General features: G+C 40.0%; 1 long non-coding RNA gene across 1 annotated transcript; it reads right to left on the reverse strand.

The window, feature by feature from the left end:
• Positions 1–12,473: 12,473 nt before the first annotated feature.
• Positions 12,474–16,396, reverse strand: LOC140867812 (uncharacterized). The gene is made up of 3 exons (XR_012145277.1): positions 16,095–16,396; positions 14,821–15,141; positions 12,474–12,583 (listed from the first exon to the last, which is right to left on the reverse strand). It is a non-coding gene; the product is annotated as an uncharacterized lncRNA (long non-coding RNA).
• Between the last annotated feature and the right edge of the window lie 1,319 nt (positions 16,397–17,715).

Consider the following 17,715-nt stretch of genomic DNA (forward strand, 5'->3'; position numbering starts at 1 on the left):
TAAGATAATAAAACCATTTGGTATCTACTCAATAGAGTATAATTGACGTATAATCACATGCATGACCTCGGATTTATTCACTACATTGATGAGTTGAATATAGGACATGCATGTGCACTTTGGTTAGTCAATAAAATTTGGTGGCAAATAAGCACTAACCAATAAATAATGAAATGTAGTGACCCTTACCCGGATCACCTACTAAACAGAACTTATGCATGCAATAAACTTAATTAAACAGATATCAGAATAAAACTGCGGAAACCATAAACATTATACAATCCCAAGTAAAGGAATCTGTAATTTATCCAATAATATACAACCAAATCGAATAGCTGTATAAACCCAAAACAATAGTAATAAAACCTAAGCGAAGCTCCAGCCGGCCAACCACTGACTAGCCCCTCCTGGATCCACCCTCCTTGTCCAATCGCAAACCTGCCCCATGGAATAGGATGTCCAGAAAACACAGAGTACGAGACGTGAGCATAAAATGCTCAGTGCGAGAGTATGAGTATACATGCATGCAAAGTGAACTCCCTATAGACTCGAGGTCAAGGATCAGATAACAGAGACAGACCGGGCCCTGGTATGTAGCACGCTGTGCCGTCGCTTCAGGAGGTGGCTCCCATACCGAGATAACCGTGGATACGCCGGACCCAAATCGATGGAAGTCCATCCACTAACAGGATAGGGTACAACCCTACTAACAGACATCTCGAAAGAGATACAGCAAGATGCAAATGAATGCAGCATAATATCATGGCATATAAATCATGCAGTCACATAATACATGTATACTCAGTCAGGATATCTCGAACAGTACTTTTATACCTCAATACAGTGCAAGCTCTACCAACTCTAGGTCCACGCCTATAGTCTGCTCTACACTGCCAAATGATACCACTATCATTAAAGTGCTCTAAAAGCCTTAACTAAGCTATTGCATACTCCTAAATATTTATAGGAAGCAAAAGCTATACCTTCGTCCGTCGTTAGCCCTTTGATGTCGATGCCTCCAGAACTTGGGCACAACTCCGCTACGACTACCGAATGCCTCGCCGACCTCCGGACCAAGCCTAAGAAGACTAGAACAGCTCCAAAAGGACTAGAAAGGAAAGGAGAACTCGGAATTGGCAAATGAAAGTGAAGTCTCGGCCTTCTATTTATAGACAACGATCGGAACTTCCGATCCCTGATCGGAACGTCCGAACCTCGATCGGAACGTCCGATCCTGCCATCGGAGCTTCCGAAGATCCTGATCTGCCACGTGTCAAAATATCACTTGTTGACTTCGGATAGGGGTGATCGGAGCTTCCGGTCCTGATCGGAGCTTCCGATCTTGCCACACGTCATGCCTGACGTAATATTGATCGGAGCTTTCGATCCTGTTCGGAGCTTCCGATCCTGATCGGAGCTTCCGATCTCACCTTCGGAGCTTCCGAACTCTACCCAAGTAATTATGATTAATCCCTTTAATTACTTAATTAGGGTACGGGCTACTACATTCTCCCCCACTTAAGATATTTCGTCCTCGAAATCAGATCTTAAGTACCGAATGCAAAATACAGAAATCAGAAACATTCTTTATTCAAATCAAACGTTTACAGAGTTTACAACTGAATACAACTCAAAGAATGAAATCAAAACAACTCAGGATGGTCTTTACGCATCCTGTCCTCAAGCTCCCAAGTAGCTTCCTCAGTGCCTCGGCGCTGCCACTGAACTAAAACCAAAGGAATGACTTTGTTCCGTAAAACCTTATCCTTATAATCCAGGATACGAAGAGGTTTCTCAACATAAGTCAAATCCTTGTCTACCTAAACCTCAGATCGCTGCAGAATATGAGATTCATCCGCCACATACTGTCGCAACAGAGATACGTGGAACACGTCGTGAATACTGGACAGATGCGGTGGCAAAGCTAGTCAATAAGCCAAATCGCCAATGCTCTCCAAGATCTCAAACGGACCGATAAATCTGGGAGACAACTTGCCCTTAAGGCCAAATCTGAGAATCTTGCGGAAAGGTGACACTCTCAGAAACACTTTCTCCCCGACCTCGAACTGCAAAGGCCTACGCTTGATATTAGCATAGCTGGCCTGACGATCCTGTGCAGTCTTAATCCGTTTCTTGATCTGATCAACAATATCTATCGCCTGCTGGATAAACTCCGGTCCTTCAGCCTGTCTCTCCCCCACTTCTTCCCAGAAGAGTGGAGTACGACAACGTCGCCCATACAACGCCTCAAAAGGTGCCATCCCAATACTAGTATGATAGCTATTGTTGTACGCGAACTCGATCAACGGCAAATGATCCTGCCAGGCTGAACCAAAATCCATGATGCACGCTCTAAGCATATCCTCTAACGTACGGATAGTGCGCTCTGACTGACCATCAGTCTCCGGATGATAGGCTGTACTCAAACTGAGAGTAGTACCCATCGCACGCTGAACACTCCCCCAGAATCTAGAAGTGAACCTGGGGTCCCGATCGCTGACAATGCTCACAGGCACTCCATGAAGTCGGACGATCTCCTGAATGTACATCCGTGCCATGCGATCCACAGAGTACTCTCGGCTATAGGCAATGAAATGCGTTGACTTGGTGAGTCGGTCCACCACAACCCAGATAGCATCACAGTTCCTCGGGGATACCGGCAAATGGGTCACAAAGTCCATTGTGATAAACTCCCATTTCCATTCAGGAATAGGCAAACTGTGAAGCAATCCTCCAGGTCGTCGATGCTCTGCCTTGACCTGTTGACACACCAAACATCTCGAAACAAACTGATAAACACTGCGTTTCATTCCCTTCCACCAGAAATGAGTACGGAGATCCTTGTACATCTTGTTGCTCCCAGGATGAATACTCAACTTAGTGTGATGCGCCTGAGACAAAATCTCCTCTCGCAACTCTTCATCCTGCGGAATCACAAGCCTACCAAACAAACACAGAAAGCCATCTGACTGATAATGAAATCCAGATGAGCTACCCTCGTTAGCTAGATGAGCTAAACGCTGGGTCTTCGAATCAGACATCTGAGCATCTCGGATCCGCGAATACAAGGCTGGCTCAGATAATATCGCAAACATCTGGATACTCTGCATACCTTTCTTATGCTTGAAGGTATAACCTGAAGTACAACAGTCACTGATCGCACTAGACATCGAACAAGTCTGAAGTGCGGATAGTCGCACCTTGCGACTCAAAGCATCAGCGGTGAGATTAGCAGCTCCCGGATGGTACTTAATCTTGCAATCATAGTCCTTATGCAAGTCCATCCAACGTCTCTGCCTCATGTTCAACTCCGCCGAAGTGAACAAATACTTGAGACTCTTATGGTCGGTGAAGATCTCAAATTTCTCACCATACAGATAATGACGCCAGATCTTCAAAGCGAACACAATGGCTCCTAATTCCAAATCATGGACTGGATAGTTGTCTTCGTGAAGCTTCAGCTGTCTAGAAGCGTATGCGATCACATGCCCATTCTGAGTCAGGACACAGCCTAACCCCTGAAGAGAAGCATCCGTGTAAACTACATACCCTCCAGATCCTGACGGTAATGCCAACACCGGCGCAGAAGTCAACCACCGTCGAAGCTCTCGGAAATTCTCCTCACACTCGGAGGACCACTCAAAATCCACACCCTTGCGGGTAAGCTGCGTCAACGGTCGAGCTAACTGAGAGAAGTTCAGAATGAAGCGACGATAATACCCTGCTAGACCCAGAAAACTACGGATCTCAGCAACTGTCGTCGGACGCAACCAATTAAGTACCGCTTCAATCTTGCTTGGATCAACAGAAATCCCCTCCCTGGATATGATATGGCCAAGAAAGACCACTCTATCCATCCAGAACTCACACTTGCTCAGCTTGGCGTATAACTGCTCATCTCGAAGAGTCTGCAGTACCAACCGCAAGTGAGAAACATGCTCATCCGTATTACGCGATTACACCAAGATGTCGTCAATAAAGACCACGACAAACTTGTCCAAATACTCCCTGAAGACACGGTTCATCAGATCCATGAATATAGCCGGCGCATTAGTCAAACCAAATGGCATCACTAGGAACTCGTAATGCCCATAGCGAGTACGGAATGCCGTCTTGGTTACGTCCTGATCACGGACTCTCAACTGATGATACCCAGATCTCAAGTCAATCTTGGAGTAAACTGATGTGCCCTGCAGCTGGTCAAACAAGTCATCAATACGAGGCAACGGATACTTGTTCTTCACAGTGACTCGATTCAGCTGCCGATAATCAATGCACAGCCGCATCGACCCATCCTTCTTCTTCATGAAGAGAACAGGAGCTCCCCAAGGAGATACACTAGGACGAATGTACCCCTTGTCCAAAAGATCCTGTAGCTGATTCTTCAACTCACGCATCTCTGACGGAGCCAGACGATACGGTTCTCTAGAAATAGGCGAAGTACTCGGCATCAACTCTATGCCAAACTCGACTTCCCTAGCAGGAGGAAAACCCGGAATCTCATAAGGAAACATATCTGGAAATTCATCCACAACAGGAATGCTCTCTATCCCAAAACTCTCAGCGGACAAATCAACTGCATAGATAAGGTAGCCTTCCCCGCCAGACTCTAGAGCTCGACAGGCTCTCAAAGCTGATACCAAAGGCATCGGGGGTCGCGCTCCCTCACCATAGAAAAACCAACTCTCACTCCCTTCCGGATGAAAGCGTACTAATCTCTGATAGCAGTCCACTGAAGCTCGATAGGTAGTCAACATATCTATTCCCAGAATGCAATCAAAGTCGTCCATCGCCAGGACCATGAGATTCGCTAATAGAATGTTCCCTTCGAACTCTAAAGGGCAACCCATCACTAGACGCTTAGCCAAAGCAGATTGGCCCGTCAGAGTAGAAATAGACATCACTACGTCTAGTGCAATGCATGGTAACTTATGCCTCTTAACAAAACGTGCAGAAATGAAGGAATGAGATGCACCAGTGTCAATAAGTACAAGAGCAGGTATACCATAAAGCAGAAATGTACCTGCGATGACTTTCTCATTCTCCTCCACAGCCTGATCATGTCTCAGGGCAAACACCTGGCCAGAAGCTCGTGGCCTCAAATGAGAACTCCCAGCAGACTGTCCCTGCGACCTCTGCTGTACGGTAGCCTGAGAACCCGATTCTGAACCAGAACCAGAACCGCCTCCCCCAGACAGTGGACAATCCCTCCGGATGTGACCAGTCTCTCCACAACGGAAACAAGCTCCAGAAGCTCTACGACACTTGTCGGATGGATGGTTCTTCCCACAGTGATCACACTTGTCCTTCTTACCGAAACGGACAACACCCCCAGAACCAGAGGAAGAAGAAGTAGATCCAGACTTCTTGAAAGTTTGGGCACGGGGACCCAAAGAACTAGTAGGTCTCGACTGAGAGAAAGACTTGTTCCGCCGAATGCTGTCTTCTGCCTGGTGACAACGGCTCACCAAACCCTCGTAGGACATGTCATCGCCAACCGCCACACGGTCATGGATCTCAGGGTTAAGGCCCTGAAGGAACAGATTATACTTCATCTCTGAGCTATCAGCAATCTCGGGGCAATAGAATAACAGATCAAAGAACCTCTGCTGATACTCATCAATAGACATGGCTCCCTGTCGCAGACTCAGTAGCTCGCCTGCCTTCTACTGACGGAGTGTCGGAGGAAAGTACCGCTTTTGGAAAGCTGTGCAGAACTCGGCCCAGGTGGCCACTCCTCTCGCCGCAACAAAAGGTGTAGAAGTAAACCTCCACCACCTGCGTGCACGCCCATCTAGAAGATAGCCAAGGGTCTCCACCTTCTACTCCTCGGTGCATTGAAAAGTCTGAAAAGTCATCTCCATGCGGTCTAACCAGTTCTCCGCGTCCTCCGGAGACTCACCTCCAACTAAGGGCTTAGGACCCATAGCTAAGAATCGACGCACAGTGAAACGCTCGTCGTCATGGTGACGATGACGCCGTTCTCGACGAGGCTCCCGGTCGGCATCACCCCAACGCCCACCCACACTGCCATGAGAACTCCGGTCGTCACGATTTGACATCTACAAAAATACCTCAAGATGAGACTAAATCCCAAGAATTCTTTTGCATGCTCTGATACCATAAATGTAGTGACCCTTACCCGGATCACCTACTAAACAGAACTTATGCATGCAATAAACTTAATTAAACAGATATCAGAATAAAACTGCGGAAACCATAAACATTGTACAATCCCAAGTAAAGGAATCTGTAATTTATCCAATAATATACAACCAAATCGAATAGCTGTATAAACCCAAAAAAACAGTAATAAAACCTAAGCGAAGCTCCAGCCGGCTAACCACTGACTAGCCCCTCCTAGATCCACCCTCCTCGTCCAATCGCAAACCTGCCCCATGGAATAGGGTGTCCAGAAAACACAGAGTACGAGACGTGAGCATAAAACGCTCAGTGCGAGAGTATGAGTATACATGCATGCAAAGTGAACTCCCTATAGACTCGAGGTCAAGGATCAGATAACAGAGACAGACCGGGCCCTGGTATGTAGCACGCTGTGCCGTCGCTTCAGGAAGTGGCTCCCATACCGAGATAACCGTGGATACGCCGGACCCAAATCGATGGAAGTCCATCCACTAACAGGATAGGGTACAACCTTACTAACAGACATCTCGAAAGAGATACAGCAAGATGCAAATGAATGCAGCATAATATCATGGCATATAAATCATGCAGTCACATAATACATGTATACTCAGTCAGGATATCTCGAACAGTACTTTCGTACCTCAATACAGTGCAAGCTCTACCAACTCTAGGTCCACGCCTATAGTCTGCTCTACACTGCCAAATGATACCACTATCATTAAAGTGCTCTAAAAGCCTTAACTAAGCTATTGCATACTCCTAAATATTTATAGGAAGCAAAAGCTATACCTTCGTTCGTCGTTAGCCCTTTGATGTCGATGCCTCCAGAACTTGGGCACAACTCCGCTACGACTACCGAACGCCTCGCCGACCTCCGGACCAAGCCTAAGAAGACTAGAACAGCTCCAAAAGGACTAGAAAGGAAAGGAGAACTCGGAATTGGCAAATGAAAGTGAAGTCTCTGCCTTCTATTTATAGACAACGATCGGAACTTCCGATCCCTGATCGGAACGTCCGAACCTCGATCGGAACGTCCGATCCTGCCATCGGAGCTTCCGAAGATCCTGATCTGCCACGTGTCAAAATATCACTTGTTGACTTTGGATAGGGGTGATCGGAGCTTCCGATCTTGCCACACGTCATGCCTGAGGTAATATTGATCGGAGCTTCCGATCCTGTTCGGAGCTTCCGATCCTGATCGGAGCTTCCGATCTCACCTTCGGAGCTTCCGAACTCTACCCAAGTAATTATTATTAATCCCTTTAATTACTCAATTAGGGTACGGGTTACTACATGAAAGAACTAACGAGAGTAGATATTTAAGAAAATAAGATACACCCAAGTCTATCTTGAAGTACATATGACCGATAATAAAGTACATATCATGGTAAAACAAGCACATTGCAAGAAAGTGAGACTTGAGGAATTTCATGTCTAAGATATTAAAACCATTTGGTATCTACTCAATAGATTATAATTGACGTATAATCACAATCATGGCCTCGGATTTATTCACTATGTAGATGAGGTGAATATAGGACATGCATGTGCACTTTGGTTAGTCAATAAAATTTTGTAGCAAATAAGCACTAACCAATAAATAATGAAAGAACTAATGAGAGTACATATTTCAGAAAATAAGGTACAACCAAGTCTATCTTTAAGTACATACGATCGATAATAAAGTACATATCGTGGTAAAACAAGCACATTCCAAGAAAGTGTGACTTGAGGAATTTCATGTCTAAGATAATAAAACATTTGGTATCTACTCAATAGAATATAATTGACGTATAATCACAAGCATGGCCTCGGATTTATTCACTACGTTGATGAGGTGAATATAGGACATGCATGTGCAGTTTGGTTAGTCAATAAAATTTGGTGGCAAATAATCACTAACCAATAAATAATGAAAGAACTAACGAGAGTACATATTTCAGAAAATAAGGTACACCCAAGTCTATCTTGAAGTACATATGACCGATAATAAAGTACATATCGTGGTAAAACAAGCACATTCCAAGAAAGTGAGACTTGAGGAATTTCATGTCTAAGATATTAAAACCATTTGGTATCTACTCAATAGATTATAATTGACGTATAATCACAAGCATTGCCTCGGATTTATTCATTACGTTGATGAGATGAATATAGGACATGCATGTGCACTTTGGTTAGTCAATAAAATTTGGTGGCAAATAAGCACTTACCAATAAATAATGAAAGAACTAACGAGAGTACATATTTCAGAAAATAAGGTACACCCAAGTCTATCTTGAAGTACATACGACCGATAATAAAGTACATATTGTGGTAAAACAAGCACATTGCAAGAAATTGAGACTTGAGGAATTTCATGTCTAAGATAATAAAACCATTTGGTATCTACTCAATAGAGTATAATTGATGTATAATCACAAGCATGACCTCGGATTTATTCACTACGTTGATGAGGTGAATATAGGACATGCATGTGCACTTTGGTTAGTCAATAAAATTTGGTGGCAAATAAGCACTAACCAATAAATGTTGAAAGAACTAACGAGAGTACATATTTCAAAAAATAAGGTACACCCAAGTCTATCTTGAAGTACATATGACCGATAATAAAGTACATATCGTGGTAAAACAAGCACATTGCAAGAAAGTGAGACTTGATGAATTTCATGTCTAAGATAATAAAACCATTTGGTATCTTCTCAATAGAGTATAATTGACGTATAATCACAAGCATGGCCTCGGATTTATTCACTACGTTGATGAGGTGAATATAGGACATGCATTTGCACTTTGGTTAGTCAATAAAATTTGGTGGCAAATAAGCACTAACCAATAAATAATGAAAGAACTAACGAGAGTACATATTTCAGAAAATAAGGTACACCCAAGTCTATCTTGAAGTATATATGACCGATAATAAAGTACATATCGTGGTAAAACAAGCACATTGCAAGAAAATAAGACTTGAAGAATTTCATGTCTAAGATAATAAAACCATTTGGTATCTACTCAATAGAGTATAATTGACGTATAATCACAAGCATGGTCGGATTTATTCACTACGTTGATGAGGTGAATATAGGACATGCATGTGCACTTTGGTTAGTCAATAAAATTTGGTGGCAAATAAGCACTAACCAATAAATATTGAAAGAACTAACGAGAGTACATATTTCAGAAAATAAGGTACACCCAAGTCTATCTTGAAGTACATATGACCGGTAATAAAGTACATATCGTGGTAAAACAAGCACATTCCAAGAAAGTGAGACTTGAGGAATTTCTTGTCTAAGATAATAAAACCATTTGATCAAATCACGCATATGCACGAGAATGTCGCGCTTCTGCATGAATTGGCTGAGATTTGAAGAAATCGAAGAATCCAGGTTGCGCATATGCGGGAGAAAGTCACGCTTATGCATGAAGAGGCAGGGATTTAAGGAAGCAAAAATCGTGCATATGTGTAACGCCATGTTTTTATCTTAAATGAGTTTATTTGAGTTAATCAGAGATTACAGAGTTCTCGAGCCGGTTTGATTTTGATCAGGGTCCTTTTTGCAAATTTTGGAATTTCAGGGACTAAAACGCAAATATCGATTTTTATATATTATCTACACTTAGATTTTGTTGACAAAGTCTTCTTCTTCCTCCTCCAAACCGTGAGCTCCATTGAAGACGCCTCCAACCTTTTCCAAGCTTCCAGATTTCAGTCCGAGCTCGATCCGGCCGTTGGAATTTATTTCTGAAGGCAGTTTAGCGATCATTGCAGCGAGAGCTCCGTTATATCGTAAGTTTTTCTACGATCGGATACATTCTAGTTTTTGGATGTTGTTAGAATCGTTTGAGATTCGAGTATGTTGTTCTCTACAGAGTTCTGATCGTTTATTATCTGTTGGTTTTGAATTAGAGCGACGTTCGGATTTGTTATGATTTTTTGGAAGCCATTTTCGAAAATGTGGATTTGAGATTGATGGGTTTTCTTTGTTTTGGTTGTATTAGAATTTTTATGAGGTTATATCGCTATTGAACTGTTGTCTGCGTTGTCGGTTTGTTCAGTTATAGCCGTTATGCCGTCGGTTTGAGTTTTGGAGATTTGAACCGTTTTTGAAGTTGTTGAACTTGGCTTGTAAGTCGATCATGGTAATTGATCTTTGATTGTATCTGAACAGATTCGTTTGGAGTTGTCAAGCCCTGTGTTAGCAGCATTTGGTCGTCGAGAATTGGACGAAGACCGGTAAAGAGATTACCTTGAACTGTTGCTTTTGTTGTTGGATTGTTTAGTTGTTGATTAAACCTTTTGTTGTAGCTTATCCAGAGTTGGAACTACTGCATTGAAAGGTAAAAGCAGTCATCGTAGCGGGATAGCATACTCGGGACTGTTGGTTCTCGAGTTTCCCCTTTTTAAATCACATATTGCATCGATACTTGTTCTAGCATGTGGAACTTGTATTTGTTGATTGATTGAGTTTTTGTTATGTGGCTCATGTTTATGTTTCTGTTATGCATTCATCTTGAGCCTACTTTGATTTGAGCGGGCAGAACAGCCCTTTTTGTTAGACATTTGGGAACTATGATTGAGTGGCCTAGGTTGTAGTATTTCGCCTAGTGCTAGCATACTCATTATGGTTGCTCAAAGTCTAGAGGAGTGGGATACGTGGCACCACCTCGATTGGGAGAGTCGGTGAGTCGTTACGTAATCTCATCCTCGGGATCCCAAAAGCAGAGTAATACTCCCGTGTTTATCAGAATCGATATCCTGGTTTTAAAGACATGCATATCATTAACTTCGACTTGAATATGTGGTTTGATAGCATGTTGTATATTCATTACTTGATATGTTGCTTTTACTGGGATTATCATTCTCACCGGTTATCCGGCTGTTGCTTTGTTTTGTATGTGTACTTGGCAACAGGAAGGACAGGATCAAGTCAGCATAGACCTGGTTAGCGTCCAGAGCAAGAGATAGAAGTGAGACTCGTTTAGAAGTCGAAACAGCATGTCAACCTAGTTATGTTTTGCGATCATGTTTAGTCATTCGAACTTCTCGTATATGTTTTGTAAGCAAGAACGATGTAGGTGCTATTGAATTGAATGTTGCTCTTCCCTAAACCTTTCTTGTATTGTTATTGGAATGTCAAATACTCTTAATGCAAGTGTTTAGGTTTTGTTTGAGTTTATTACAGTGCCTTAACTACTCTGGGCGAGGGGACGGCGCGGGCGCGCGGCCTCTTTGCGAGATATGAGCGCGGGCGCGCTTCCTTTGGCGCGGGCGCGCTGGGATTTGCGGGATGTAGGCGCGGGTGCGCGAGCCTCCTTTTAAAAAAAAATATATTTATTGGGTTCTTGATTACTTATCGCTTGTTGTCTGATATTAGTTGTTTAGAAACGAGGTCTCACAATATGCGTTAAAGACCATGCATCTGCGTAAAAGAGCAGAAATCTGAGAAGGAATAACCGCATTTGCGGCTTAATTCACGCATCTGCGTGATTGTCCATGGAATTTAGAAACGAAGGAAGCGCTTCTGCGCTTGTTTTAATGCATCTGCGGGAATTTTGGATTTGGAAGAAAAACGCATCTGCGTTTATTTTATGCGCATCTGCGGAATGTCCGTGATATGGAAACAAATCAGAGTTTTGAAAATTTTGGAATCTAGATTTTTAGGGCTCGATTGTGGGATTGAGGAACACATATAAAAAGAGGATTTTGAAGAGAGAAGCCGTCATTCAGATTTTGCAGGGAATTAGAGTCGGCTTTGGAATACTTTGGAGAACAAGAGCTCAAGAAAATAAGGTACAACCAAGTCTATCTTGAAGAACATATGACCGATAATAAAGTACATATCGTGGTAAAACAAGCACATTGCAACAAAGCGAGACTTGATGAATTTCATGTCTAAGATAATAAAACCATTTGGTATCTACTTACCACATATATGGTGCATGTTGAAAATGAAATAGTAAAACGATTTGATATCTACTCAATAGAGTATCATTTATAAATGAAATCTCGACAATTATACCTTACTGTAGTGTATGTTGTACCATATGTGTAGATTGAGTGAATTTGATTTCTTAGTATATGTACTAATATTCAGTAAACAAATCCGACATGTGTTGGTCATTTATCAAACTAGCTATGTGCGCACAAAAAAACAATTATCCGTGTTAATGTATCCAGCAACACCAAATAACAACACCATCAAGGTTAAACATCAACGATAACAAGCATATCAATATGTTGTGCACAATACAAACACAAGAACCATCTAGGCAACGCTAAACCATAAATAACTAGAAGTCCATAAAGTTCGGACTAAAATGTCAAGAACTGAAACCATTAAACTAAAACTAAACCACAAATCCACCACTGGAACGTGTATGCTTCCTAGCAGGCAAATCCACGATCAATTGCCATTCCTCTCTCCTTTTTCTGCTGCAGAAATGCAAAAATATAAATTAGTTATCAATACTTCGTAATAATCATATATAATAAGAAAGGATGTCGACAAGTAAATCATTATAGGTACACTCAATATTAAGATACTATTTCAATTAACCATATAAACCTATTCTATGGCTTCTTTGCAACTACGTCTGTTGTGCCCTGGCTTATGAAAACGACCACACTTTGACACACGTGTTTCAACTTGAGACGGACTCCTCTTAGTCCTTATACGGCCTGGTTGACTTCGTATATCCGGAGCATTGATTACAGATCCTTCATCATTGTTGGTCTCGTACATGTCAAATGTCGGTATGGGATTGATCATTCCTTTATATGCTTGACGATACATTTCAATATGGAAATACCGATCACAAAAAGCATATGGCGACATCGACTTTGATTTAATAGCTGCACAAACATGCTTGCACGGAAGCATATTAATCTGCCAAGATCTGCATGAACAAGTCCATTCATTCAAATCAACCGCAAATGATTTATCACCATCAACTACCTCAAATTTCCAACCACATGATCTGTTAATACTCAAGTTTTTGGATTCAATATATGTGCTAGCTAGAGCCTTCTCCTTCTTCGGGCTTAATTCCTGAACCATGACTGATGTTGTTTCACGTCGTCTGTGCATCATGTTCATGATTTACACACGTACATGATCCACCATAGAAACAATAGGAAGATGACGAGCTGGTTTAACCCAGTTGTTCCAACATTCGGCAATGTTATTATTTATAACACCCCATGGTATTCCAGGAAACAAAGCATTTGCCCAACTTTGTGGATCAGAACTTGTGATAAAAGTACTAGCACGAGGCATGGATTCAAAAATATTATTAATATGTCGTGTAAATTCTTGTTGTGAAGGGGCATATGCAGCTTTCTTGAACACAGATGACCAATGTTTTTTGTTGTGTAGCGGATAACTTCGCAAGACCTTCAATGACAAGAAACATAACACATTTATATGACCATCAATAAATAATACTATTTCAAGATTTCAAACAATAAAATAAATTACTTACTAACATGCTTCACAAAATTATCCACCAAGTGCCTCAAACAATAAGCATGGTGACTTCCCGGAAATAATAGCTTAACAGCCTTGATAATACCGGGATGTCTATCTGAGAAAAAAGTGAACTTTTCAAACACCATGATATGTTGCAAAACAAGGACACCTCTCAAATGAAAACAAAATCATTCCCAATTCGAATCATTCTCAGCATCCACTACAACGTACTCCAATGTAAAAAGATCATCATTGGCGTCTTTTGCCACTGCAAGTAGGATACTACCTTTATATTTGTTCTTAATATGAGTTCCATCGAGAAAAATCATTTGTCTACAACCAGTAGCAAAACCAACTGCACATGCATTAAAACAAAGGAATAACCGTTTGAATTTATTGGTTACTACATCAATCTCATAATCTGCCACACTACCAGGATTTGTTTCTCTAACTGCATGACAATACCCTCTCAATTTGTCATAACACCCCTTATCTGAGCCATGGAGATCATACATAGCTAATTCCTTGCACTTACAAGAGTTGTGATACTCTAAATCTACTCCAAAATCTCTGTGTACATCTTTCACCATTGCACAGGGATGGTAAGATGGCTCCCCCCACAATTTATCCTTCATCAAATTTGCGACCCAAGCTGAATCAGCTCTTGGATGTCCTCTACCAGATAAATTGTCCTCTCCACAAGTGTGTTGTAAATTGCATTTTCTGATCCCAAATAGATTGTCTGCCTTATGTCTGGATGCATAAACTCGCCACTTGCAATTATGTTCAGTACAAACAGCAATAATCTTATCTCTATCATTTTTGGCATACAAAAATGAGCGTCTTATAGAAACCGAATATTTTTTCATATAAATTCTAAATTCTGCAGCATCTTTGAATGTTTGGCCCACCCCACAGATGCAATGAAACCAAGAATCAAGAGAATTTTGTATGGGGGCCTCTTCAAGCTCATTATCACTTCTGGATTGTCTGTCAACTTCATCGTCCCTTATGAATTTCACAATCATAACTTCAGAATTACTTTTAAGATAAATCAACATTAAAAATCACCAGAAAACTATAACGAAGTACAAAAATAAAATCACGCTTTCAAACTCTATCTATACATAAATATAACAAAAAATTACCGAAGTAAACAATATAGACAGTGCAAAAAAAAAGGGGAACGCGTGAATTATACCTCTCAGTATTTAAGCCTCCTACAGTCTGATCTTTTTTCTCGGCCCTCAATTCAATCATAGTCAGCCTCATACACATGTGAAGATGTATCATATTACGGACATCATCATTGTTGTTCAAGGTAACATACATCTTGTACTGTGGAGCTATGTATTGTAGTGACATAGATTGAGGATTAATTTGCTCATATTTGCTTGACAAACTCTGAAATAAATCATCCAAACTAGATCCACTCATAATTGAAATCACAAATAATTTCTCATTACATTTGCAGCAACCCAAAAACGCAAGGTTGGAAAAAGACCCTGCTCCAGATTCCATTCTGCAAAAATAAAAGTTGTTTTTCAATGAATAAAAGTTCTCGCATATGTTATTTGTAGAAATATAATTCATTTAAAGCTAAAATAAGTAACATTTCATCTTTCAACAACACAATCAAACAAAATTTCACGTACAAGCATTTCAATCAAAGAACTATATAATAATTCATAAATATAACCTCATAGTTATTTAAAAAAATGTCAATCTAAACCAAATGTTATTATTTCATACCTAGAATTTTTCGTGCAATATTGGATTAAGAGTTTTATGAAAATCATATACAAGAGAACCATGGATTTGGGCATTAAAAAATACAAAAAAATGAAGATAAAATTACAAAATATTAGAAGCAAAAAAAAATGGTGAGTGGATTGCACAACAATATCATATTCTTCGGATAAAGAAAAATCGTTGGTAGATAGATGCGTAACAAGAATTGGCTTGTGGGGACTAGATGCTAAATCATGTTTAGGATTGGGGATTTTTTTTCCAATTCACCCGAATAGCAACTAAAATCATGAATCTATTTATCAATTTTGTGAATTTAGATAATAACTCATACAATCAATTTTAACCATCACTGCATAACAAATTCTTGCAGGCTTCATGTAAAGATGTATCATATTACGGACGTCATTGTCATTGTTCAAGGTAAAAAACATCTTGTACTATGGAGCTATGTATTGTAGTGACATAGATTGACGATTAATTTGTTCATATTTCCTCAACAAACTTTGAAATATATCATCCAAACTACATCCGCTTATAATTGAAATCACGAACAGTTTGTCATCTCACTTGCAGCAACCAAAATATTCAAGGTTGTAACAACACCAGACTACAGAGTCTATTCTACAATAATGAGTGTTGTTACTATAAGTAAACAAATTACGAATCAAAATAAACCATACACATGCCGCCGGAAGAGTTTTTTTTTCCAAAATTAAAACTTACAGCTTCAAGGGTCTTGAATTGTAGTTCTTCGGAGTTTTGGTACACAACATCAAAAGATAAGGCTTCCAATAGCTTCGATCTTCAGTGAAAAATCTTACAAGAGATTTGATAATTTAACTTGAAAGAGAGTTTCGATTCTCACAGAAAAAACTTTCAATGACTTCGATTCTCACAAAAAAAAAGCTTATGATGTCTTCAACTCTCAATAATTATGCTTCAACTCTTACGATTTCAGACAAGGGTTTCGAACATTTTCTATGGGAAAAGAAAGAAAAGGAAAATTGAGGAAGGAACCACGTGTGGGATTGAGTTGTTTCTATGCTGCAAGAAAGTTTCTGGAGGGAAAATTGGTAAAGTTGTTTGGTTGGGGAGCTAAAACTAATAAAATGTATGGGTCAGGGATTGAGAATTGAAATGAATTGACAGAGGGACTGAAGCCTAAATGAAGTTTGGGTTTGGGGATTTATGAGTGATTCACCCTTGTTTGATTGAATTTGATATTATTTAATAAATTATAGGTGAATGAAAATTGTTCTCGCCTACACTACTTGCTAGCTCTATATCCGATGAAATCAATTAATATTTGCAATCGAAAGGCAAATTTGTGCCTATACTTTGCATCAAGTAGCTGTGATCCTGCAGGATTATTTCTTTGATAATATATCTTTTATTTCATCCAATGCATGTACACTGTGCCAAAGTTCATAGAATACTCTCCGATAATAAATCAAGGGAAACCCAATGTTTTCACAATATTTGGCTATTCCAGACATTGATTGATAAGACATTTTTCCGCATGTTTTAAAGAAAGAATAAGATATATGTGTATATCATATCTACTATTATATAATACTTGAGCATGCTAGAAAAACCATTTTTTGAGGACACCATTTTTTCTTTCCTATTTTATCCCTCTTTTTTATTTCTTCTGAAAGGAATTTTAATTCCTTGAAAATCTTTTTTTAAACGTGCTAATTAGAATATTGAATTTTGCCTTCTAGACAAATGATTTGATATGATATGGTTAAATATTCTATGATCTCGAAAATATATTTAGGATAGATATTTAACTTATATCTTGATATCGAATTGAAATGATTTATGTTTATGAAATATTATCAAGATATGAATTGATATGATAGGGTAAATATTTATGTGCTATTATCGAAACTATTGAGATAAAATATTTACCTAGATTGAGTATTATCTTGATAAGGAAATATTGTGTATTATCGTTATCATATATTATCAAGATGGTATCAAAAGAGTCTAATTCTTAACAAAGACTTATTTCCTTATTTGTATAGGACTCTACAAGGAATCCTTTCTCTACTTGGACTCTCATCTATAAGTAAAGGATTCTACGCACAAACAATCGTACACTTCAGAGGAGAATTCATAAGAGCTTTCAGAGAAAATCACATAGAAAAATTCAAAAATTCTGAAGAACTTTTGCAACCATCGTTGTTGCTTGTCCCCGTGCTGCCGTTCGTGTTGAAGACATCAGAGACAACACTTTGGGAACTGTGTTGCTCGAAGATCTTTTTTGTCTCTTCAATTTAGGCTACGGGAGTTGCATCTGATTTGTTTTATATTCTGATTATTTAGGATGCAAGTTTGA

Source organism: Henckelia pumila, chromosome 4, assembly GCF_033568475.1.
Source record: "Henckelia pumila isolate YLH828 chromosome 4, ASM3356847v2, whole genome shotgun sequence".
NCBI lineage: Eukaryota > Viridiplantae > Streptophyta > Magnoliopsida > Lamiales > Gesneriaceae > Henckelia > Henckelia pumila.